Raw genomic sequence first — 23,264 nt, forward strand, 5'->3', positions numbered from 1 at the left:
CATAAATGCCTCTACAATTTGTGATTTCCATAACAATCCATTATACTTAAGAAAGGTTCTTTATTAGTTGAGAAAGCCAGTGCTAATGGAATCGGGAAAGAGGGAGATTTTAAATTGCTTTAATTAACTGTGTTAATTAATACCCAACATGTGTAAGATATTGAATTGGCTTTGGTTGGTTCCATTTGAGTTTAGTTGCCTAAAATCCGTCTAATATGTGAATAGTCTTTGTTAAGGAAATTCTAATTCTTTTGTGAAATAAATGGCAGGAATAAAAGGATTTCCTCTTTTGTAATCTTTGATTCCTGGTATATTATTGAATCCCTGAAATTTGCCAAAAGAAAAAAACGACAACAAACAAATAGAAAATCAGCACAGGCAAGCAAATCCACATATTGGCTTTCTAGCAAAGAAACCCTTAAAGCACCATTGTGTTGTGATTTGAAGGAATTAGAGAAGCTTATGACTGATTGCATGTTTCGAATCTTTTTCAAGAAGAATCAACACAAACAAAGAAATTTAAGTAAACCCTATTCTCCGCAAATCACTGCACTAAGTGAACTGGGCAAAAAAAGGAAAAGAAGACTAATTCCTGCTTCTGTGGAGCACACAGTTGAGTGAAGATGGGGGACGCACAATTATTTCCATGAGGAGTTGGAAAGTGTGGAGAAGAAGGAGGTGTTGAGAATGGCCTCTGTGCCAAAGAACAGACTGTTTTCTTGAGCATAGTGAATGCCTTATTTTAGATCCTCCTAGGCTTAGCATATGTTTCCTCAATGGAAAAGAAAATCAACTCATTCTTGATGTTTCCTTTTCTTCACACTCACATCCATTTCATCAACAATTCCTACCAGCTTTACTTTCAAAATATGTGTTGAATCTGCACACTTCTTATCACTTCTACTGATACCCCATAGCCCAAACCCCTGTGCAGATTTCCCGTTCCATCTGACTCTTCCCAGGGCCTGGACTGAGTTAGCACGTCAGAGTCCAGGGCCATTGTATTTGCTAGTCCCTTGGCTGGAACAGTTTCCCTTCAGATATTCTCAGGACTCATTTGCTGTCTCATTCAGATTTTGACTCGAATGGTACCTTCTCAGAGAGACTTACCTGACTACTTTATCTAGAATAACCTTTTCCTATATACCAGTTTGACTCTAAAAACACTGTAGTACCTGTATAAGGTCAGGGTTTAGGCACAGAAATTATATATGGATATATATATTATCCCTGGAGAAGGAAATGGCAACCCCCTCCAAAACCCTTGTCTGGGAATTTCTATGGACAGAGGAGCCTGGCAGGCTATACAGCCCATGGGACTGCAAAAGTCAGACATGACTAAGCCAACCAACAAAGCAAACTAATACTATACATATTATATTCAGTATATTATCTTTATATAGATATCATATATTATATAAATGTATATTTAAGGCTATGGTTTTTCCAGTGGTCATGTATGGATGTGAGAGTTGGGCTGTGAAGAAAGCTGAGCATCAAAGAATTGATGCTTTTGAACTGCAGTAATGGAGAAGACTCTTGAGAGTCCCTTAGACTGCAAGGAGATCCAACCAGTCCTTTCTAAAGGAGATCAGTCCTGGGTGTTCTTTGGAAGGACTGATGCTAGAGCTGAAGCTCCAATACTTTCGCCACCTCATGTGAAGAATTTACTCATTGGAAAAAACTCTGATCCTGGGAGGAATTGGGGTCAGGAGGAGAAGGGGACGACAGAGGATGAGATGGCTGGATGGCATCACCAACTCGATGGGCGTGAGTTTGAGTGAACTCCGGGAGTTGGTGATAGACAGGCAGGCCTGGCATGCTGTGATTCATGGGGTCTCAAAGAGTTGGATATGACTGAGTGACTGAACTGAACTGAACTGATATATATAAATTTATATATATATTAATTTCATATATAAACACATATAAATTTATATATATATTAATTTCATATATAAATTTATATTTATATAAAATTTATATATAAATATATATGTGATATTTATAATATGATATTTCATAATATGAATATATATAATATAATAAATATATATGTTATATATATTATATGAAGTTTTATATATACATAATATTTGCATCTGGCACTTAGTGACCCTAGGGTGATGGTCAGGAGGGGGAGATGGTTGTAGAGTGGGGAGATAAAGGGTTGACTGGAACATACAAGCATGACCTGGAACCCCATGAGGATGGACTAAAATCTGTATCCATTTTTTTGTCGCTGGTCTTACTGACAAGAGTAACCTATAGAAGCTAAGGCACTTCATCAGGGAGCTAAACACGCACACCAGGTATTGAAGAAGCAGCAGGAGGAAGGAGGAAGATAGTCTCAGCCAGGGCTGTACGCCTCTGGGTAACTCGGCAGGTCAGCAGTTACCTCTGGCTCTCCCAACTATCTTCCTGTGGTCTCACCAGAAAGACACAGAAATGGAATTCTAGAAAACATAATTCATCCCAGCCAAACTAACACATTATAAAGCCATCACAGGGTCTATAGTACCTAACATTTGCTGTGTATTTATCTGTCCCATGAAAGCAGATATTTTTTTTCCTTGTTCTCAACAAAGCCGATTCAGATATGCAATTTGTAAGAGAATCTTCCTAGATTGTTACCTAATTTCCATACATCTCCCCCATCAGCTTGTTGCTGCTGCTGCTAAGTCGCTTCAGTTGTGTCCAACTCTGTGCGAGCCCATAGACGGCAGCCCACCCGGCTCCCCCGTTCCTGGGATTCTCCAGGCAAGAACACTGGAGTGGGTTGCCATTTCCTTCCTTTCCAGAGCATGAAAGTGAAAAGTGAAAGTGAAGTCGCTCAGTCGTGTCCGACTCTTCGCGACCCCATGGACTGCAGCCTACCAGGCTCCTCCGTCCATGAGATTTTCCAGGCAGGAGTACTGGAGTGGGGTGCCATTGACTTCTCCGATCAGCCTGTTGCTATTGCCTAAATAATATTACTGATTTTTCCCTTGATGTTATTAAGAATTTGGCACCACTTTGACAACACCCAGATGACCTCCTCAGGGCTTCCCTGGTGGCTCAGTTATAAAGAATCTGTCTGCCAATGCAGGAGACGCAGAAGACGCACGTTTGATCCCTGGGTAGGGAAGATCCCCTGAAGAATGGCATGGCAACCCACTTCAGTATTTTTGCAGGGAAAATCACATGAGGAGCCTGGTGGGCTATGGTCCGTGGGGTCACAAAGAGTTGGACACGACTGAAGTGACGGAGCACACATGCAGGTGACCTCCTCATTCAATTGTGCTAAGTGTAGAACAAATATTTCATTTGGTCCTCACAACAACTCTGAAAGATGTTAGTACCTCCATTTTACAGATAAGGAAACTGAAGCTTATGGACGTTAATAGCTCAGTGGGGTCACATAGTAGCAAGCCCTGCATGATTTGAATCCGGGTCTTCTCATGGATTGCAGTCAGTTTTATTAACTCTCTATGTGGGTAATTATATTATGAATATTGCTCTAATTGAGATTACTGTTATTCTGTCAAGAAGCAGGGATCAGATATCAGTGTCTGGGTCTCATGTTCTACGAAGTAAGGCAGGATTAGAATGTGGTCTCTGTATTCATCTAAAACTACAGTAGTCAAAACCAAACAGAGGTGGCAAAATTCAGAAGATGGAATAATGGAACACATGTGATCAAATAGCATGAATAAAAATGGTTCAAAGGATCGGTCCCTGACAGGAATTAGAGATGTAAGTGGGAACAAGTAAATGTGGATTTGACATCAAATCTAAGAATAGGTTTTAGACAGCCCTTAGTGAGTGAACCCTTGGATGGATAGAAAGAACCATCTTCAATATCTGTGCTTTTCCTCTCTTTTCCAGGCACATAGCTGAACTATATTTCCCAGATTTTCACAGTTACTCTGGGGCCATTTGACCAACTTTTGCCTAATGGAATATGGGTAAAGTGAAGCCTGTTACTTCCCTGCCTGAATCACAAAAAGCTCTTAGGCATGACCCTCACCTCTTCTCTCCTTCTGGACTGTCACATCCTCAGAAGTCACATTAAAAAGTAAATGAATTTTAAGGGAATCTGGGAGGCTGGGTCCCCCTATTATTCACTGCTCCTCACTCTCCACACCTCACCCTGCCTCACTGACTTCTGTTGGACTGTGGCATCAGTGATAAATATATCTTTGCTGAGTTAAGTCACTGAGAATGTGGACTTCTGGTTGTATGCTGCTGCTGCTGCTAAGTTGCTTCAGTCGTGTCTGACTCTGTGTGACCCCATAGACAGCAGCCCACCAGACTCCTCTGTCCATGGGATTCTCCGGGCAAGAACACTGGAGTGGGTTGCCATTTCCTCCTCCAATGCATGAAAGTGAAAAGTCAAAGTGAAGTCGCTTAGTCGTGTCTGACTCCTGGTTATATAAGCCACTGTTATTTATTCTGTAAGTAAAGCATCCTCAATGGCTCAAACTAAATTCTGCTCAAAGTATCAGTGCTGCTATTGGATTTGCTGCCTATTCTCTCTTATTAGTACCAGAACTCAAAGTTAGTACCTTTCAGTACCAGAACTCAAAGGTGTCCAAACACCTAATGATAATCAGACCTTATTTGCCAGAACCACGACCTAAAAGAATGGGCTCCCTGAGTCTAGGTCAAAGCATCGTTCATATTTAGCATTTGTGTCAGTCTGGGTCCTTGAAAAAAAAGAGCATGCCTTTGATGGGAAAGAGGATCATACATTCTAAGAGGTTTGATATTGACTGGAGAAAAGATTGAGAGAACTGAAGTGGCAAATCACAACATATAAGTTTTCGTATCTTGTATTGAGCTATGCTAGTGGGTGGAGAATTGATGAGACAGAAAGGAGGGAACTTTTTTTAGTTTTGGAAAAGAACTGCTGCAATAAATGTGTTTAAAATAAGCGGACACTGAGAGGCAAGTACAGACAATGTTAGAGTTAAATGTAAATGTTAAGTGTGACATGAAAGATCAAAAGAAAGCACTGAACACGGACAAGGAAATAGATGAAGAAGAGATGCTTTGAAGGCAGTGAGTTGGTGGCAATAAACATTAGAGATGGGAGGGCGATGACTTAAAAGTTTCAAGGCTTGAAGGTTTGGGAAAATAAATGGTAGTGCCGTTGGCAGTGACAGCAAATAATTGCAAAAGGCATTTCTTTATTGATGTTTAGTTGACATACAGTTGGTTTCAGGTGTACAACAGAGTGGTTCAATATTTTTATACATTACAAAATGATCACAATAAGTCTAGAAACCATCTGTTGAGATACAAAGTTACTACAATATTGTTGACTGTATTCCCTGTCCTGTATGTTACATCTCCATGACAGTTATCGTATGAATGAGTGTTTAGACCTCTTAACCCTCTTCACCTATTTTGTCCATTCCTCACCCACTTCTCATCTGGCAACCACCAGTTTGTTTGTTCTCTGGATGTTCTCTATTTTGTCTTGATTTTTAGATTCCACATAAAAGTGAAATCATATGATAATTTGTCTTCCTCTGACTTATGCCACTTAGCATAATAATTTCTAAATTCATCCATATTGTTGGCAAGATTTCATTATTTTAATGACTGAGTAATATTCTACTGCATAGATTTATCATATCTTCTTTATCCATTAATCTATCATTGGACACTAGGGTGCTTCCATATCTTGGCTATAACAAATAATGCTGCAATGGACATATGAGTTCATATATCTTTTCATAGTAGCATTTTTGTTTTCTTCAGGAAAATACCCAGGAGTGAAATTTCTGGATTGTATGATAGTTCTGGGGCTTCCCTGGTAGCTCAGTGGTAGAGAATCCACCTGCCAGTGCAGGAGACCCAAGTTCGATCTCTGGGCGGGGAAGATCCCCTGGAGAAAGAATTGGCAACCCATTCCAGTATTCTTGCCTGGGGAATCCTGTGGACAGAGGAGCCTGGTGGGTTACAGTCCATAGGGTCACAAAAGAGTTGGATACAACTTAGTGATTAAACAACAACTGTTCTATTTTTAATTTTTTGAGGAGCCTTTATACTCTTTTCCACAATGGCTAGACCAACTTACTCTCCCATCAAGAGTGCATGAGGGCTCTCCTTTATTTATTTATTTATTTTTTTTGATGATGGCCGTTCTGCAGGTGTGAGGTAATATTGCATTGTGTTTTTGGTTTGCATTTTCCTGATGATCACTGATGTCAGAGCATATTTTCATGTGTCTGTGTCTTCTTTGCCAAAATGTATATGCAGGTCCTCTGCCCATTTTTTTATTTTTTATTTTTTTTTAATTTTATTTTATTTTTAAATTTTACATAATTGTATTAGTTTTGCCAAATATCAAAACTGGATTTAAACCCTGCTGGTTTTCAAAGCTAGACATTTGTAGGCTCATCTTCCCTGTGCTGGACCCCCAGGCTGGGGAGTTCCCTGTGGGAATAGGATTTCTGGCTCCTCTGGGAGAACTCTGCAGCTATGAGTTTTCTCTTGCGGGTGGGTTACCTTGCTGGGGCCGGGGATCCAGACTAGACCTCCACCTGCTTCTCCTCCCATTTCTGTCATTCCTCCTTCTTTATATCTTTAGTTATGAAAAATCTCTTCTGCCAGTCTTCAGGTCATCCTCAAATATAGTTGTTACAAGCGGCTGTAATTTTGCTATTTCTATGGGAGGAGATGAGCTCAGGATATTTCTACTCCACTGTCTTGTTTCAGATCCTAGGAGAAGACTTTGTGATGGAAATGTGTTGCCTTTTATTATGTTTATGTAGAGTTTCAGTGACTTTGAGACATTCAGAAATGGCCAGCGAGCAGTTGATTAAAGTACTTTCTATTCAGGCTGACTTTTTCTTTCACTTATATTAAGAACTATGCTTCTGATTATTGGATTTTCTCTCTCTCTCTCTTTTTTTTTTTTTTTTTGGCAAAACTTAAGTTAAACCAATACTTTCTAGGCCTTTGATATATACTTAATAATGCTGACAATGCTTAATACCTCCACCGTTTTGCTGCTGTCTCTTGTTCTATTTCCCTTCTTACCACAATAATTAAGGAGTCTACACTTTGCCCAAACTGCTCATAAATTTATAAATCATGGCCATGCTGCTCTTTCTGGCCCTTGCTAGCTGCAATTTATTTTGTGACGTGGCCTTTTTGACTTGGCCTATGCATGTGTCAAATTGTCTTATACATGTCCTTGATCTTTTGCCCTGCTAACATTTTGCGTACGATTACATTTCAGAGTTTGGAATCTTCAATCATGCAGTAAACAGTGATGCTGAATTAATTTTAAATTCCAGAGATTGAAAAGGAGGTCAACTTGGGGCTAGAGACTGACTGAATTTCTGTGGGAGGCAGAGCACCTTAAAAGCTTGTATTTCAGCCAGATGATTTGTGAGTGACCCTTGTGGCTATTATTCAAAGAGAGAAAATTACTGCTTGGGAGGTGAGAGCCAAGAGAGGGCCTCACTGCTGGTCAGTTTCTCATCGTCTTTGGAGAATAAAGGTAGAGACTATCAAGAATGGTTTGAACCAGAAAAGCCCAGTTGGTTAGGACCATGTTGGAGCTCCAGGTTGTGCCAGGAAAATGGGAATCTGTGCTGGGAAGAACCAGGTAGTGCTTCTTCATCCCCCTACCCAAAGCAGAAACATTGGAAAACAGCTCTATCTTCTCCCTGAACCCATCCTGTCAAACAATCAATTTCACTGGCCTTATTGCTCAGTGATTCCTTTTCTTCAATGCCTTTCACATACACAGTGCAGATCCAACAGTACTATCTGTCACGGAGTTTGGTGATTGTCAGGAAGGGCATAAGTGTCTCTTTGATGGGTGTTTTGTTGTGCCTATTTAAATATGGCCTCTGTCACCTGATGCTTGTGGAATAACCTCTTGCCTCAAAGGCTGGCCTGTTTCTGCCTGGGAGGCAGACATGTGCTCTTCCTCCCACCCATTTTAAATCTTGTCAAGATTTAAAATGATGCAGACACCAAGATGAATGTTTGCCCTTTTCTCCCTTTTCAGGCCAACTCTGCACTCTAGTAACAGTATTGCCATGGATTGTATAGATGCAAAAACAAAGAGATAAAATGATAATTAGTACTAATGAGTATAGCATAAAATATTAAATGTCTGCAATATGACCTGGTCTGTTCACAGACAAATGCACACAGATTTTTTTTCAGTTTGTCTCAGTGGAGACAGATCAAAATAAACTGGGGATCTAGTCTTCAAATAGACCCACCTAGGATACATTTTCCCTATGAGAAGTAATGGCAGATGATACAGCTAGAAATGCATTGTGTATATGACCAGCAAAGAGGAGAACAAAAGTTGAGCATCAAATCCTGTGATTGATTAGAATAAGGTAAGTAAATCACTATTTCGAGGGAAGTCTTTATTGGTAGCAGATCAGAAGTATCAGATTAATTCACACGAGTATGAAAATCAAACTAAACATATTCCTGGAATTCAACATTACCAAGTATATCAACTTAGATTAAGCTTCTTTATGGTTCATGTTTAATAAGATTAGAAAAGCATGTTGTAATCTGCATGTTTAGTTGAGAAGGGATAGTAATACTTTCTGCATGATTCAAAATCCTTATTTCATGGTAGAGAGTTCTAAGGCCTAGAGAAAAGATGACTGTCCATGGTCAATGTGGTGTCATGGCAAGAACATAGGCTTTGTAGACACAGGAATCTGAGCTTGACTTCTCAACTTGCCATTTTACCTTGAGCCAGTTTCTTAAGTTTGCTTAGTCTTAGTTCCCCAATCTGTAAAATCAAGATGTTAATCCTTGTCATTCAAGTTTATTGGAAGAGATAAATAACTTAAAACCTCTGAAATGATGTCAAGCATGTAGTAGGCTCTGAACTCAGGGGTACTGCTAGTATTATTATGTATGTTCAGAGAAGACAGCTTTGGAAATAGAATCTATATCCACATTCTAGCATTCAGCTTTTGTTTTTCTGTTTTATACAGCTCCTAAATCAAGTTTCTATCAGTGAAAACTAGTATTTATGGAAAGTTTGCCAACAGTTTCACATCTGCTACTCATGACTAAATGGAAGGGGCAGTATTATAATCCAGCTGGAATGGTAGGCGGCACTGACTTTGAGAGGTTACATATCTTGCTCAATAATGCTAATAGAGTTGAAACTGGGTCCAAACTCAGGTCTCCCTCTGCTCTGACCACTCCAGATTTACTCCTTTAAAATTAATGTTTTCCTGGTCACCATTTTCTCTATTCCCTACTTGAGGTACAGTGTCAGTGCTCCACAAATACATTCTATTTCTTATTCTACATATAGAAAATTTGAAATGATAACAAATCTGGTATATTGAATTATTTGAAACTATAGGGTACAAGTTGGAGAAGGTGATGGCACCCCACTCCAGTACTCTTGCCTGGAAAATCCCATGGACGGAGGAGCCTGGTAGGCTGCAGTCCATGGGGTCGCTGAGGGTCAGACACAACTGAACGACTTCACTTTCACTTTTCACTTTCATGCATTGGATAAGGAAATGGCAACCCACTCCAGTGCTCTTGCCTGGAGAATCTCAGGGACGGGGGAGCCTGGTGGGTTGTGTCTATGGGGTCGCACAGAGTCAGACACAACTGAAGTGACTTAGCAGCAGCAGCATAGCATACAAGTAGAGAACCAATTTATCACAGTATCTCAAACACTATAGGATTTCACTCCTGTAACTAGGATAAAATCTCAGCTATCCACTGAGATTTTAGGCAATTTTCAGTTCGTTCAGTTCAGTCACTCAGTTGTATCCGATTCTTTGCGACCCCATGAATTGCAGCACGCCAGGCCTCTTTGTCCATCACCAACTTCCAGAGTTTACCCAAATTCATGTCCATCGAGTCAGTGATACCATTCAGCCATCTCATCCTCTGTCATCCCCTTCTCCTCTTGCCCCCAATCCCTCCCAGCATCAGAGTCTTTTCCAATGAGTCAGCTCTTCGCATGAGGTGGCCAAAGTATTGGAGCTTCAGCTTTAGCATCAGTCCTTCCAAAGAACACCCAGGACTGATCTCCTTTAGAATGGACTGGTTGGATCTCCTTGCAATCTTAGATGGGAGAATATCAACTGACCTTCCAGCCGTGATGGTAACTGGTATTTGACTAGCTCTTGCAATATAAACAACTATAAAGCTGGACAAATAGATATAGAGCAACTGTTTTCAGATGATGGATGACAGACAACAATGGACTGGAATCCATGAGAGAAGAAAAATACATCATCCTCATGATTACTGCAAATTTTTGACTGAAGTCACTTTTAGGCCAAGGTAGAGGAATTTGAAACCTTAGCAAAGTATGGCAGTCTCACTGAACTGAGCACAGACTTTGGGGCTGCTGAGGCTAGAGCTTGTAGGGATGGATATCTGAAAGGAGGCAGCTGGTCAGAAAATAAGTTTCAGAAATCTGCTTCAGGATCTCCTGAAATCTTTAGCCAAATACTAAGATACGTGTACAGGTAGAGACTTGGCAAGGCTGGGGATTCTCTAGGCAAGAATACTGGAGTGGGTTGCCATGCCCTCCTCCAGGGGATCTTTTCAACCCAGGAATTGAACACGGATCTCCTGCATTATAGACGGATTCTATACAAAATACCAAAAACATTGCAAAAAGGTATAAAAGACCTAAATTTATGAAGAAACATACCATATATAGACCACAAGATTTAATATTAAGAAATCAATTCTTTCCAAATTGTCCTATAGATTCATACAATGACAATCTGAATCCAAGCAGTTTAAAAAATAGAAACCAATAAGCTGGTTTGTATAGATATGCAAAAAACTTAGAATAGCCCCCCAAATTTTAAAACTAACGAACTTACACTAGTTGATTTCAAGATTTGCCTTAAATTATTATAATCAAATATTATTATTGATGTAAGGGTAGACAAGGGACTTCCCAGACAGCGCTAGTGGTAAAGAACCTGTTTGCCAATTCAGGAGAGGTAAGAGACTCTGGTTTGATCTCTGGGTCAGGAAGACCCCCTGGAGGAGGGCATGGTAACCCATTTCAGGATTCTTGCCTGGAGAATCCCATGGAGAGAGGAGCCTAGAGGGCCACAGTCTGTAGGGTGGCAAAGAGTCGGACACAACTGAAGTGCCTTAGCACGCACACAAGGATAGACAACTAGGTCAATAGAATGGAGGAATAGAGTCCATAAATAGACCCACACACACAGGATGTTATTGTTTTTAAAGATGATTGCAGATTCTTAGATATACGTCCCATCAGGATATGGGTTCTCTTGAACCTGGTTGGAATTGACACTATGATTTCTGAGAGTAAGAGGCAACACATTTTTTTTGCCAGGTTCTCTTTGGACACGTCTTCTGTGGGAAGCCACTCCTTACGTAAGACGTTTGCCTCCCTGTGGTTGCCATGCTGGACAGGTCATGTGTAAACATTTTGGTCGGCACTCTCAGCTGAGTCTCTACAGCCAGCCAGCTTGCCAGTCACGGGAGTGAGCCATATTTGAGCCCAGAAGAATTGAGCCTTCAGATTTCTGCAACCCGATGCAACATCTAAGTGTATCCACATGAGAAACTACACAAATAAACTGTCCAGCAGAGCCTTTCTCAGATTGCTGACCCATGAAGTTGCAAAGTAAAAGCTTTGTTCTAAGCCAGTCATTCCTGTGGTAGTTTATTATGGGGGAAAAAGTGATTGGATAATTTAATGGGTAAATGAGTCTTTTCCAGAAATGGTGCAAGAACAACTGGATGTCTATATGGAAAAAAATAAGCCTCAATCCATACTTTGCACTATATATAAAACAGCTGAAATTGGAAGATAGAATCAAATGTAAGAACAAAATAGTTAGAACATCTAGATAAACACATTAAATATTACATTATTCATGTAATGGACAAACACATCATTACATTATTTATGTAATGGACTATACTCAACAATCAAGCCAGCCAATCCTAAAGGAAATCAACTCTGAACATTCATTGGAAGGACTGATGCTGACGCTGAAACTCCAATACTTTGGTTACCTGATGCGAAGAGTCAACTCATTGGGAAAGACCCTGATGCTGGGGAAGATTGAGGGCAGGAGGTGAAGAGGGTGACAGAGGATGAGATGGTTGGATGACATCACTGACTCAATGGACATGATTTTGAGCAAACTCCAGGAGATAGCGAAGGACAGGGAAGCCTGGTGTGCTGCAGTCCTTGGGTCGCAAAGAGTTGGACATGATACTGACTGAATAACAACATACTCAACAATAAGGAAGAAAAATAACCCACTGATAATATGCAACATCAGGGATGTATTTCAAACACATTATCCTGAACAAAATAAGCCAGACATGAAAGAAGATTGGATAATCCATATTATATGAATTTAGTTAAAAAAGTTCTATAAAAGTGAAACTAATCTGTGATGATATTGGACAGTAGTTGCCTCTGTACAGAGGATAAAATTCTAGCAGATTCCCTTTGTTTATGGCAAGTCTCTAACCCGATCTGACTTCCCTTGTGGGGAAGTACACAGTTGCACTCATCTCACAAGCTAGTAAAGTAATGCTCAAAATTTTCCAAGCCAGGCTTCAGCAATACTTGAACTGTGACCTTACAGCTGTTCAAGCTGGTTTTAGAAAAGGCAGAAATATCAGAGATCAAACTGCCAACATCCACTGGATCATCGAAAAAGCAAGAGAGTTCCAGAAAAACATCTATTTCTGCTTTATTGACTACGCCAAAGCCTTTGACTGTGTGGATCACAATAAACTGTGGAAAATTCTGAAAGAGATGGGAATACCAGACCACCTGACCTGCCTCTTGAGAAACCTGTATGCAGGTCAGGAAGCAACAGTTAGAACTGGACATGGAACAACAGACTGGTTCCAAATAGGAAAAGGAGTTTGTCAAGGCTGTATATTGTCACCCTGCTTGTTTAACTTATATGCAGAGTACATCATGAGAAATGCTGGGTTGGAAGAAGCACAAGCTGGAATCAAGATTTCCGGGAGAAATATCAATAACCTCAGATATGCACATGACACCACCCTTATGGCAGAAAGTGAAGAGGAACTAAAAAGCTTCTTGATGAAAGTGAGAGGAGAGTGAAAAAGTTGGCTTAAAGCTCAACATTCAGAAAACTAAGATCATGGCATCCGGTCTCATCACTTCATGGGAAATGGATGGGGAAACAGTGGAAAGAGTGTCAGACTTTATTTTTTGGGGGGCTGCAAAATCATTGCAGATTGTGACTGCAGCCATGAAATTAAAAGACGCTTACTCCTTGAAAGGAAAGTTATGACCAACCTAGATAGCATATTGAAAAGCATAGACATTACTTTGCCAACAAAGGTTCGTCTAGTCAAGGCTATGGTTTTTCCAGTGGTCATGTATAGATGTGAGATATGGACTGTGAAGAAAGCTGAAGGCCGAAGAATTGATGCTTTTGAACTGTGGTGTTGGAGAAGACTCTTGAGAGTCCCTTGGACTGCAAGGAGATCCAACCAGTCTATTCTGAAGGAGACCAGTCCTGGGTGTTCATTGGAAGGACTGATTCTGAAGCTGAAACTCCAATACTTTGGCTACTTCATGTGAAGAGTTGACTCATTGGAAAAGACCCTGATGCTGGAAGGAAATGGAAGGAGGAGGAGAAGGGGACGACAGAGGATGAGATGGCTGGATGGCATCACCGACTCGATGGACATGAGTTTGGGTAAACTCTGGGAGTTGGTGATGGACAGGGTGGCCTGGCATGCTGCGATTCATGGGGTAGTAAAGAGTCGGACATTACTGAGTGACTGAACTGAACTGAACCAACCCTGATTATTTTTCTTTTAGGTACTTTTCTTTTAGGCTTCCACAGAAATACTCCTGAAGGGGCTCTCTAATTGTATTTGTCATGATTTCAGTCTCACCCTTTGTATATCCAGTGGCCCCTTCCATGCCAAGTTTCTCTTTCAGGGTTCCATCATACACTCAGGGACTCACCTGAGCAAAGTTTACTTTAAGATAGCTCGAGGTCAGTTGCTTCTCCACGTGGACCACATCTCACCACTGAAAATGCTCACAAATCTTTGTCCCACCAAGAATTTCAGTTTGTTCCCAGTGTAGGGTTTTACTCTGTAGCCATGGGCTTCAGCTTCTTGCCTCAGGCTTTTTCAAGCATGGTTCTGACATCAGTCTTGGACTCCAGATATGCCAGGCAGTCCAGGTCACCCACTCTCAGCCATTCACTTGATGCTTCTCTTATTTGCCCTCTTCCCTCCTCTATGATGGGAAGAGAAAATATTATGGTCTTCCAAACTGGCTTCAGTAGTTTTGGTTTGCAGTCCCTTTAAACTTCCATCTTTTTATACCCTCAAGAGGGTGGATGAGCAAATCTTGGCTGATGCCCTATTTCCGCACTGATTTCCTATCATTTGCTTTGCAACTTCTACACAGGTGGTCTCACCCTCCACTTTGTAATGTAGGGGTACTTAGTACCTATTGTTTGCTTTCTCCAATTTTAGACGGAGGCAGAAATAGTCCAATTTTAACATCTTGTTGCAGAAAGGGGCATTTCAAAGCCCTGGGGATTGACCTTTTGCTGACATTCTTGGCTTTCCAAAGCAGAGCACTTTTACTAAATTATTGGCTGTAGAAAACCTGTCAGAAGGTTCAGTTTGTCCACAATTAACATTAATGTCAAATGTGACAGCTATTTTTGTGATGCTTTCAGTGATGAAAATTCTCTTGTTTCAGCAGTGTTTGTGCCTCCCACAAGTGCAAAAAAGCTGACTGTCAATGGGTGTCAGGTAGTTCTTCTGCCCTGTTGAATTATTCTATGTTTTCACTTTATAATTTTGTTTTAAAATAAAAGTCAATATATTCAGTACTATAGTGTGATATATCATAGTCTCATTGGTATTAAGAGAAAGATTTATTTTACTTTTTTTGTGCTTTTTAGTTTACTGAGGTGTAATTGACATACGAAAACCCCCACACATTTACTGTCTATATCTTGATAAATCTGGATATATGCATATACCTGTGATGCCACCAGAAGCAAGGAACTAAACATATCCTTCATCTCTGAAGATGTCCTTGTGTTCTCATGTATATGTGTGTGTTTTGTGGTAAGAACAATTAACATGAAATCGATCCTCATTTAATGATGCATAGTACCCTATAGTTAACCATAGATACTATTGTACAGTAGATCTCTAGAACTTACTCATTTCTTGTAATTGAAATTTTATACATATTAATCAATAATAATTTCCCATTTCCCCTTACCTCCAGCCCCTGGCAACCACCATTCTAGTCTCTGCTTCTATGAGTTAAAACTTATGACAATTGCTATTAAATCAGCAGTATCTGTTGCGATGACAATTATCTGGGACTGAAGTAACATAAACTTCTTGTTAACAAGAAATGTCAAACAAGTTGATATAGTCATGCATTTCCCTGATAGAAATAGTAACCAGTGTAAAAAGCAAACCAGAACCTAAGAGTGTGTAGTGACTGCTATGATTTTGTTGATAAAGAACAGATTTTCTACTGGAAAGTTGAATTTCCTTCTTCTCCCTTTCTATTGATTGCTCTCTAAGTGTCATTTTAGGTATAGAATTGTTTCTCTTGTAAGAAGATCCAGTGGCTTCCATTTAAAGTCTTCTCCTTTTGTCTTATGCAAATGCAAGAAAAATGAAAACAATATCTGTCTTCAGGAAAAGTGGGAGACAGCATAAATTTGGAACAACAAAGTAGGTGAAGTGGTATAATGGTGGTGGTGGTCAGACAGAGGGATGGGAAGAATTAGAAGGTGTTCCTCTAGAGAGATCCCAGAAGTAAGTGTGCTTTTCTAAGGCAGGGGCCTTAGAGGTGCAAAGCTAAGACCTTTGCCAGGAAATCAGGAAATTGGGAACAAGGATCACTGACTGGCGTGGAAGTTTTCCCTCTGCTTGGTTTTTTTCCTCAGAATTGAAGAATGAGATCAAAGGAGGAATTACATAAGTAAAACAATTTGCAAAAAGTAGCCCACCTTTGTGGTGATGGGTGGAACTGCATGGGTCTTTATATTACAAACAATTGACAGTCTCTACAGCTAGGGAGTGCTTCCCAGGTGGCACAGGGTTAAAGAATCCACCTGCCAATGCAGGAGATACAAGAGATTCCAGGTTTGATGCCTGGATTGAGAGGATCCCCTGGAGTAGGAAATGGCACCTGCTCCAGTATATTTGCCTGGAAAATTCCATGGACAGATGAGCCTGGTGGGCTATAGTCCATGGAACATACACACACAGCTAGGGAAAAGTAAATTCCCAAAGAGCTCTTAGATCATACTATGGGATACTAGGAGCCAGAACATGGCTCCTACCCGATATGACCCTCATTCATATAATTGGTTCAGGAAAATTTTACCTCTTTCAAAAGATGAAAATGTTTTAAAAATTAGCATACATATAAAGTTATTACTAGAAAAAAGAAGAAATGGAAACAAGAAATGAATCATTGATAAAGAATATTCTTTATCAATGATAAAGAATAAGAATATTGATGAAGAATATTGATAAAGAATAAAGGGCAGGTGGAAACTGTAACCAGATATTTCACCATTCATTAAAAAATTAAAAAGGCAATTGCTCTAATATAGAAAAGAGACAAAGCAGAAATATGAGGTGAGGGAGAGGTGGTGCTTAGAGACTATGAGGAGATAAAGCGTGAGCTGGCAGAGTTCAGGAGGGTCAAAGCAAAAAAAATAAATAAAATATAAACAAAACTACTCTGAACTGAAGGCAAAACAACCCAACAGAGACTAGAGGGTGATGAAGTACAATAAGGGACCTGATAAAAATGGGACACGTTAAAGTGGAAGCAAAGAGTTTAAAAGGTTAGAGAAAAAATAATGAACAGACAAGGGTGATATGCATAACTGGTGTCCTAAGGAGGGAAAAAGGAGATAATTATTTAGGAAAATATTTTGAATTTTTATGGGTAAAAGAATCTACAGTTTGAAAGAGCATGCTATTTCCTAAGAACATTTGACCTAGAATGATAAATACAAACCTCAAGTATTAAGACAAACATTTTGAACATGTTACATTGCAGGGAATTTTGATTCCAAGTGTACTGAAAATTACTTAAGGATAAACTTCAGCCAGTCAGAAAAAGTGGCAAAATATAGAGAAGGGTGGTATGTTCTGAATCTATATAAACAAACATGGGGGATATGGCCTAGAACCTGACACAAATGTTACAAACCCTGACAGATATTGGAAAGAGATAATAAGAGAGGAGAATGGATTATTATTATTTGGATGGCTTTCTCATCTTTAATGAAATGTTAAAAGATATTAATGTTAAATTGACAAAGCAACTGATAGAGACACACACACGCGATAGGTGGCAGTGGAGTGGTCTCTCCTTATAAGAAAAAATATTTCATCAGTGATATTGTTTTGTTAGAGCATTGTGGTAATAATGACCAGACTGACTTGCAACTGGTTTTATTATGCTTAAATATTTTCTGAAGAACAATGCATGTTCTTCTTGTTGGCATCTGGCATGAACTGCTTCCATAGAGTCATCCTTGGTAATCCACTGGATAAACATACAATTACACTTACCATTACAAAGGAAAATGCCAAAAAAGATAATATCATCCAGCTAAACCGGGCAGCGGAGTAGAGGGAGGCAATGAGAAAGCAAAAATACATGTGCTAATTTCTCTTTGGTCAAAGTGTGGAGTTAATTGGTACTGCAAAAAATATGCCCCTGTAACTGAGTAGGCAAGAATTTATTAAATAAGGATCCCTCAGCACAAACCATAACAGAAGGATTTATAATCTGTGATAATTCAAAGAAACTTCTATTCTAAACTTCAAGGAAATGGAAGGTTAAATGTATTATGTCAAGTCATAAATATGAACATTATCACTAGGGAGAAAACGCTTCCAAATTTTCAGAAAGAAATGAGATATTAATATAATACAATACAAAATGGAAAACAACAGACTGTAGAGGGAAAATTTTTTTAAAAAAGAATAAAATATAAGGCACTTTTTCTCAAGAAAATGAGAAGTTTCTTTCTCCACAAGCTGTCATGGCCTCTTTACCCCTGTTTCTTTTTTTGTTGTTTTTTTTCTGCCTGTCTTGAATGCAGAAGCCATGAAAAAAAAATATACCTTTCTCTCTTGGAAAAGCTTATGGTGGGGCTGGGAGGTGGGGGTTGTGCTGACATTACAGCAGAGAATCACAGGCTTTTATAACCATAACTGTTATCAACCATGGTTGATTGACTATTACTTTGCATAATTTTAATTATGCCCCGGGGAGGGGGTCCCAAACTCCATCGATCTATTTAATTGGCTTCAGTCAAAGGTAAAAACCTTATTGATCTGTCCATGTGGACGCTTCCTTCTCTCTCTGTCTTTCAAAGAGAGCTAGAGACGGTCATGCATGAAGTAAATCTGAAAGAGAAAAACAAATATCGTATATTAATGCACATAAGTGGAATCTGAAAAAATTGGTGACTGTATAGATGATCTTATTTACAGAGCAGAAATAGAGACACAGACATAGAGAACAAATGTATGGACACCAAGGGAGGCAAAGAAGGGAGTGGGAGGAATTGGGAGATTCATACATACACTACTGTGTATAAAATAGATACTACACTTGATCTTAGCCAGAAGGCCGAGAGGCAACGCATAAAATAGATACTATGAGAACCTGTTGTATAACACAGGGAACTCTACTCAGTGCTCTGTGGTAACTGAATTGGGAAGGAAACCCAAAAAAAAGCGGGGATATATGTACATACATAGCTGATTCACTTTGCTATACGGCAGAAACTAACAACATTGTAAAGCAAATATACTGAAATGAAAACGAAAAGATCAACAAAACAAAACCAAAGAGAAGCTTTTGCAAATTTCTGCAAGGATCTTGGGAGCTGATTTGAAATGCAAAGCAAACATTTAGAAGAAATGAAGTTGCCTAAGCTTGTTAGTGATAGTGATAGTGAGGTTGCTCAGATGTGTCTGACTCTTTGTGACCCTGTGGACTGTAGGCCACCAGGCTCCCCCGTCCGTGGGATTTCCCAGGCAAGAATACTGGAGTGGGTTGCCATTTCCTTTTCCAGGGGATCTTCCCGACCCAGGGATCAAACCCGAGTCTCCCTCATTGCAGGCAGATGCTTTAACTCTGAGCCAAATGCATATAAAGGCCTATAAGGGGATTTGGACGTGGAGGCTTTTCATCCCCTCCCTCTGCCTCAGCCTGGGCCTGGGGGCAGCAATAGTCTACCTGGCTGTGGCCAGAGAGCAAAGACCTTGACCTTCCTGTGGTTCCACCTCTTCAAAGCTTCCCTGGAGGTACAGGACTTTATTCAGTTCTTTAAAAGATGAGCGCCTGAGCTCACCTCATTCACTGTGGCCTTCCGTCGTCACAAGATCAGACCAGCCTCTTTGCAGTTAGGACTCTTGATTTTCCAAGTCCCTGTAATTTATGCGTGTTGCTCAAGCACTACTGTCTCCCTCCATGGAAACAGCAGTTGTTAGATTGTTTGCCAGTATATTTATCTCCAGTCTTGCTGCCATGCTGAGCTGGCGAAACAGATGCATTCATAATGTCCGTTTTCTGCAGGCAAGGCTCTTTGCTCTTTGCCTCCCATGGTGACAAACCTGGCAGGGTTGCAAGGCCAGAGCGGCTGAGGGAAACCTCCGGGTCCCTTCCCCAGCTGGCTCCCCAAATGGTGCAGGCAGACCGTGTGCAAAGCCACTCCTGAGCTCTGAGGGCAGGCTCCAGCCCCATCCACTTGGCCCTTGCTTCTCTGTTTCTCTCAGGACAGTGTGTGTGAGATGACTTGTTAAAAACCACACTGGCTTCCAGAACCTTAGGAAGCTGCTGCCTTTCATTGTAATCACCCTTCACACCATTGTGCTGTTTAGCAGGGCCAGTTGACTCTTAGGATAAAATTAGATTCTGAATATAAAGTCACATGGGTATGCAATTATGTTCTAACTGGGCCATGCGATTACAGATAGTCCAGGCCATCTCTGCACCCCAACCACTGCTCCCCCCAACCAAGATGCCATTGTTCTTTATGATCTCTTGCTGAACTCTGAGTTAGAACATCCCTAAGGGATAAGGCCAAAGGGGTGAAACCAAAAACCTTCCTAAGATGAGGCAGGTGGGTACCTGCCTGGCTTGAATGCTTCCAAATATTCCTCTGCAGTGAACAATATTTCTTTTCAAATGACACTGAATGCATTGTAAGCTTGGGTGAGGTAGATGTGTCCTGTTTTCTAATAGCTGTGTTAAGAAAAAAAAAACAACTATAAATTAAAAAATAATCTAGATTAAGCAAATTTAAAAAAATCAATTAGATGAGATTAGGTGTGTTCAGCCAATCTGACCACACGGACCACAGCCTTGTCTAACTCAGTGAAACTAAGCCATGCCTTGTGGGTGTTCATTGGAAGGACTGATGCTAAAGCTGAAGCTCCAATACTTTGGCCACCTGATGCGAAGAACTGGCTCTTTGGAAAAGACCCTGATGTTGGTAAAGATTGAAGGCAGAAGGAGAAGGGGAAGGCAGAGGATGAGATGGTTGGATGACATCACCAATGTGATGGACATGAGTTTGAATAGGCTCTGGGAGCGAGCTGGTGATGGACAGGGAAGCCTGGTGTACCTCAGTCCATGGGTTGCAAAGAGTCGGACATGACTGAGCGATGGAACTGAACTGAACTGAACGGAACTGAACAGATACCTGAGTCTCACCTGGCCTACAAGGTTGAGTGTGCTAAGGTAGGTTAACTGGTCTCCATATAGAATTTTGTCTTGAAACAGCTTCTTTCTGGTTTGGTGTGGTACCCACTGGTTTCCAGTTGGATGGGGGGAAGGAGAAGTAAAGGCAGTTTTATAATGTTCAGATGTTGCTTATCTGCAATTCTTTAAGATTGAGACCCTTAATTATCATTTCTGGGAGGACATGGAGGGAGGGATTTAGGATGGAGTAGGTGGGCCATTGCTCTTTCTCAAGGGAAATGATTTTGGAGGAGAGTTGGTGACACAGTTCTTCCATGGCCTCTTTTACTATGTAATTTGGTCTAGAAGGAGTCAATTGATATCAATAACCATAAAAATAGTTGGTATTCATAGAGTATCCACTGTGTTTTAGGGGGACTGTGTTAAGTGTTTTATGTACATCATCACATTTAAATCTTTAGTAAACCCTATGAATTTCACAGTACTGTGTCTATTAGGTGGATGGGAAAATCTAGGAGTAGAGAGATCAAGAAACTTCCCCATAGTTAGTCAGAGAGGTTCTCCTGTGGAGGTATGGCTGGGAGGGGTGCTTGCAGGGACCCCAGCTAAGGAGGGAGAAGAAAATAGAGACAAACTCTTTAGGCCTGGAGTTGACCCTGCCCTGACTGTGCACCATAGCCAGGTCTTCCCAGGCACTCTGTGTGTGTGTGTGTGTGTAATACTAGGTTGTAGTATTAAGCACATTTTAACCAGTTGAGGATTCATCATGAAGGCTAAATGGAGTGATGCACAAGTGGAAATAGAAACTCGTGGGTAATTTCCCATCTAGTTGGATAACTGTCAAATGAAAGGGATCATGATTTCCACAGGAATGCTAGAATAACAATCTGATTATAGTATCTGGCACTTGCTTCATAGACTAGCACTCTTCCAAAAGTGATTCTCTGAAACCAACAGGATAGCAACCATCTTATAAGTCCATGTAGGGAAAGCATGTCCTTAAAAATAAGACTCTTCTGAAGTCAAAGACTAGGGGTTGAAGTGACTATCAGCTTCACTTGCTGTTTAGCCAAGCTGCCCAAGTTTAATTCATAGTCATTTCTTTTAAACATTTTTGAAAATTTCATTAGGAAGGGAAGAAGGGAGAATAGTGAGGGATGTACAAAGCAGAAATAAACCCTGTTTTAGAAATAATACTATAGTGGTTCAGTTTCTTTCCAGCCTCAGTGAAACAAATAAAAACCCAAGGAAGTCTGAGTTTAACCAAAAAGGTATAACAAGATGAAGAAAAGTTTGATGGCCAGAGTGTCTCTTTTGGGGACAGCACTTTGTTCTGTGTGTGTGTGGTGGGTGGGGATGGGTGGGGAGGGATTTCAGTGAGTTGCCTGGGATAGAGTGAGACCCAAAGGGCAGGCCTGGGAAAGAAAAGATATTCCCTTAACCACTATAACGGAGATATGAGAAAGGAAATTTGTGGGCAAAATGGGTGGGGATGAGGGAGAAGAGTTAGAACTGGGAGCTCCAGGGACAGCACAGTCTTAAGAGATTTTGGGGAAAGAGAAATGTGTTTTATGAATCTTTAAGTTGGTTTTCATCTGTGCTCGGTCAACTCTCTCTTCTCAGCTTCTGCCCTTAGACTCCCAATAATAATCCTCAGTGATATGGGAATTTCTCTCTCTTCCATTCAGTGGAGTATAAGTGGATACTTTTGAGAAATTTGAGGGGATGCCTTTCTGTGTTTGGAATTCCCAGGTGGCGCTAGTGGTAAAGAACCTGCCTCCCAATGCAGGATATATAAGAGATGCTGGTTCGATCCCTGGGTTGGGAAGATCCTCTGTGGGAGGGCATGGCAAGCCACTGCAGTATTCTTGCCTGGAGTACGCCATGGACAGAGGAGCCTGGTGGGCTACAGTCTATGGGGTCTCAAAGAGTTGGACACGACTGAAGCGACTTCGCACGTATGTGCTTTCTGTGTTTGGGTGAACGTTGGGTTGAAAGTGGACATATACAGAGGCAGCTAACATCTGTGTTATAGTGTGACAAGGTGACACTAAGTTAAATAGTAACCTTCATATTTTTGGTCATTTAGAATACTGCATTTTTGTGCTCGCTTCGGCAGCACATATACTAAAATTGGAACGATACAGAGAAGATTAGCATGGCCCCTGCACAAGGATGACATGCAAATTTGTGAAGCGTTCCATATTTTTACCTAGATGCCCATCAGCAGATGAATGGATAAGAAAGCTGTGGTACATATACACAATGGAGTATTACTCAGCCATTAAAAAGAATACATTTGAATCAGTTCTAATGAGGTGGATGAAACTGGAGCCTATTATACAGAGTGAAGTAAGCCAGAAAGAAAAACACCAATACAGTATACTAACGCATATATATGGAATTTAGAAAGATGGTAACTATAACCCTGTGTACGAGACAGCAAAAGAGACACTGATGTATAGATCAGTCTTATGGACTCTGTGGGAGAGAGAGAGGGTGAGAAGAATTGGGAGAA

The 23,264-nt window shown here is 40.5% G+C and overlaps 2 non-coding genes across 2 annotated transcripts; one reads left to right on the forward strand and one right to left on the reverse strand.

Annotated features, from left to right (window-relative positions):
* Positions 1-18,497: 18,497 nt before the first annotated feature.
* LOC129624840 (U2 spliceosomal RNA) lies at positions 18,498-18,679 on the reverse strand. The gene has a single exon (XR_008701176.1). It is a non-coding gene; the product is annotated as a U2 spliceosomal RNA (small nuclear RNA).
* A 4,170-nt stretch (positions 18,680-22,849) lies between these two features.
* Positions 22,850-22,956, forward strand: LOC129624841 (U6 spliceosomal RNA). The gene has a single exon (XR_008701177.1). It is a non-coding gene; the product is annotated as a U6 spliceosomal RNA (small nuclear RNA).
* The last annotated feature ends 308 nt before the right edge of the window (positions 22,957-23,264 follow it).

Source organism: Bubalus kerabau, chromosome 12 (genome assembly GCF_029407905.1).
Source record: "Bubalus kerabau isolate K-KA32 ecotype Philippines breed swamp buffalo chromosome 12, PCC_UOA_SB_1v2, whole genome shotgun sequence".
In the NCBI taxonomy this organism is placed as follows: Eukaryota; Metazoa; Chordata; class Mammalia; order Artiodactyla; family Bovidae; genus Bubalus; species Bubalus kerabau.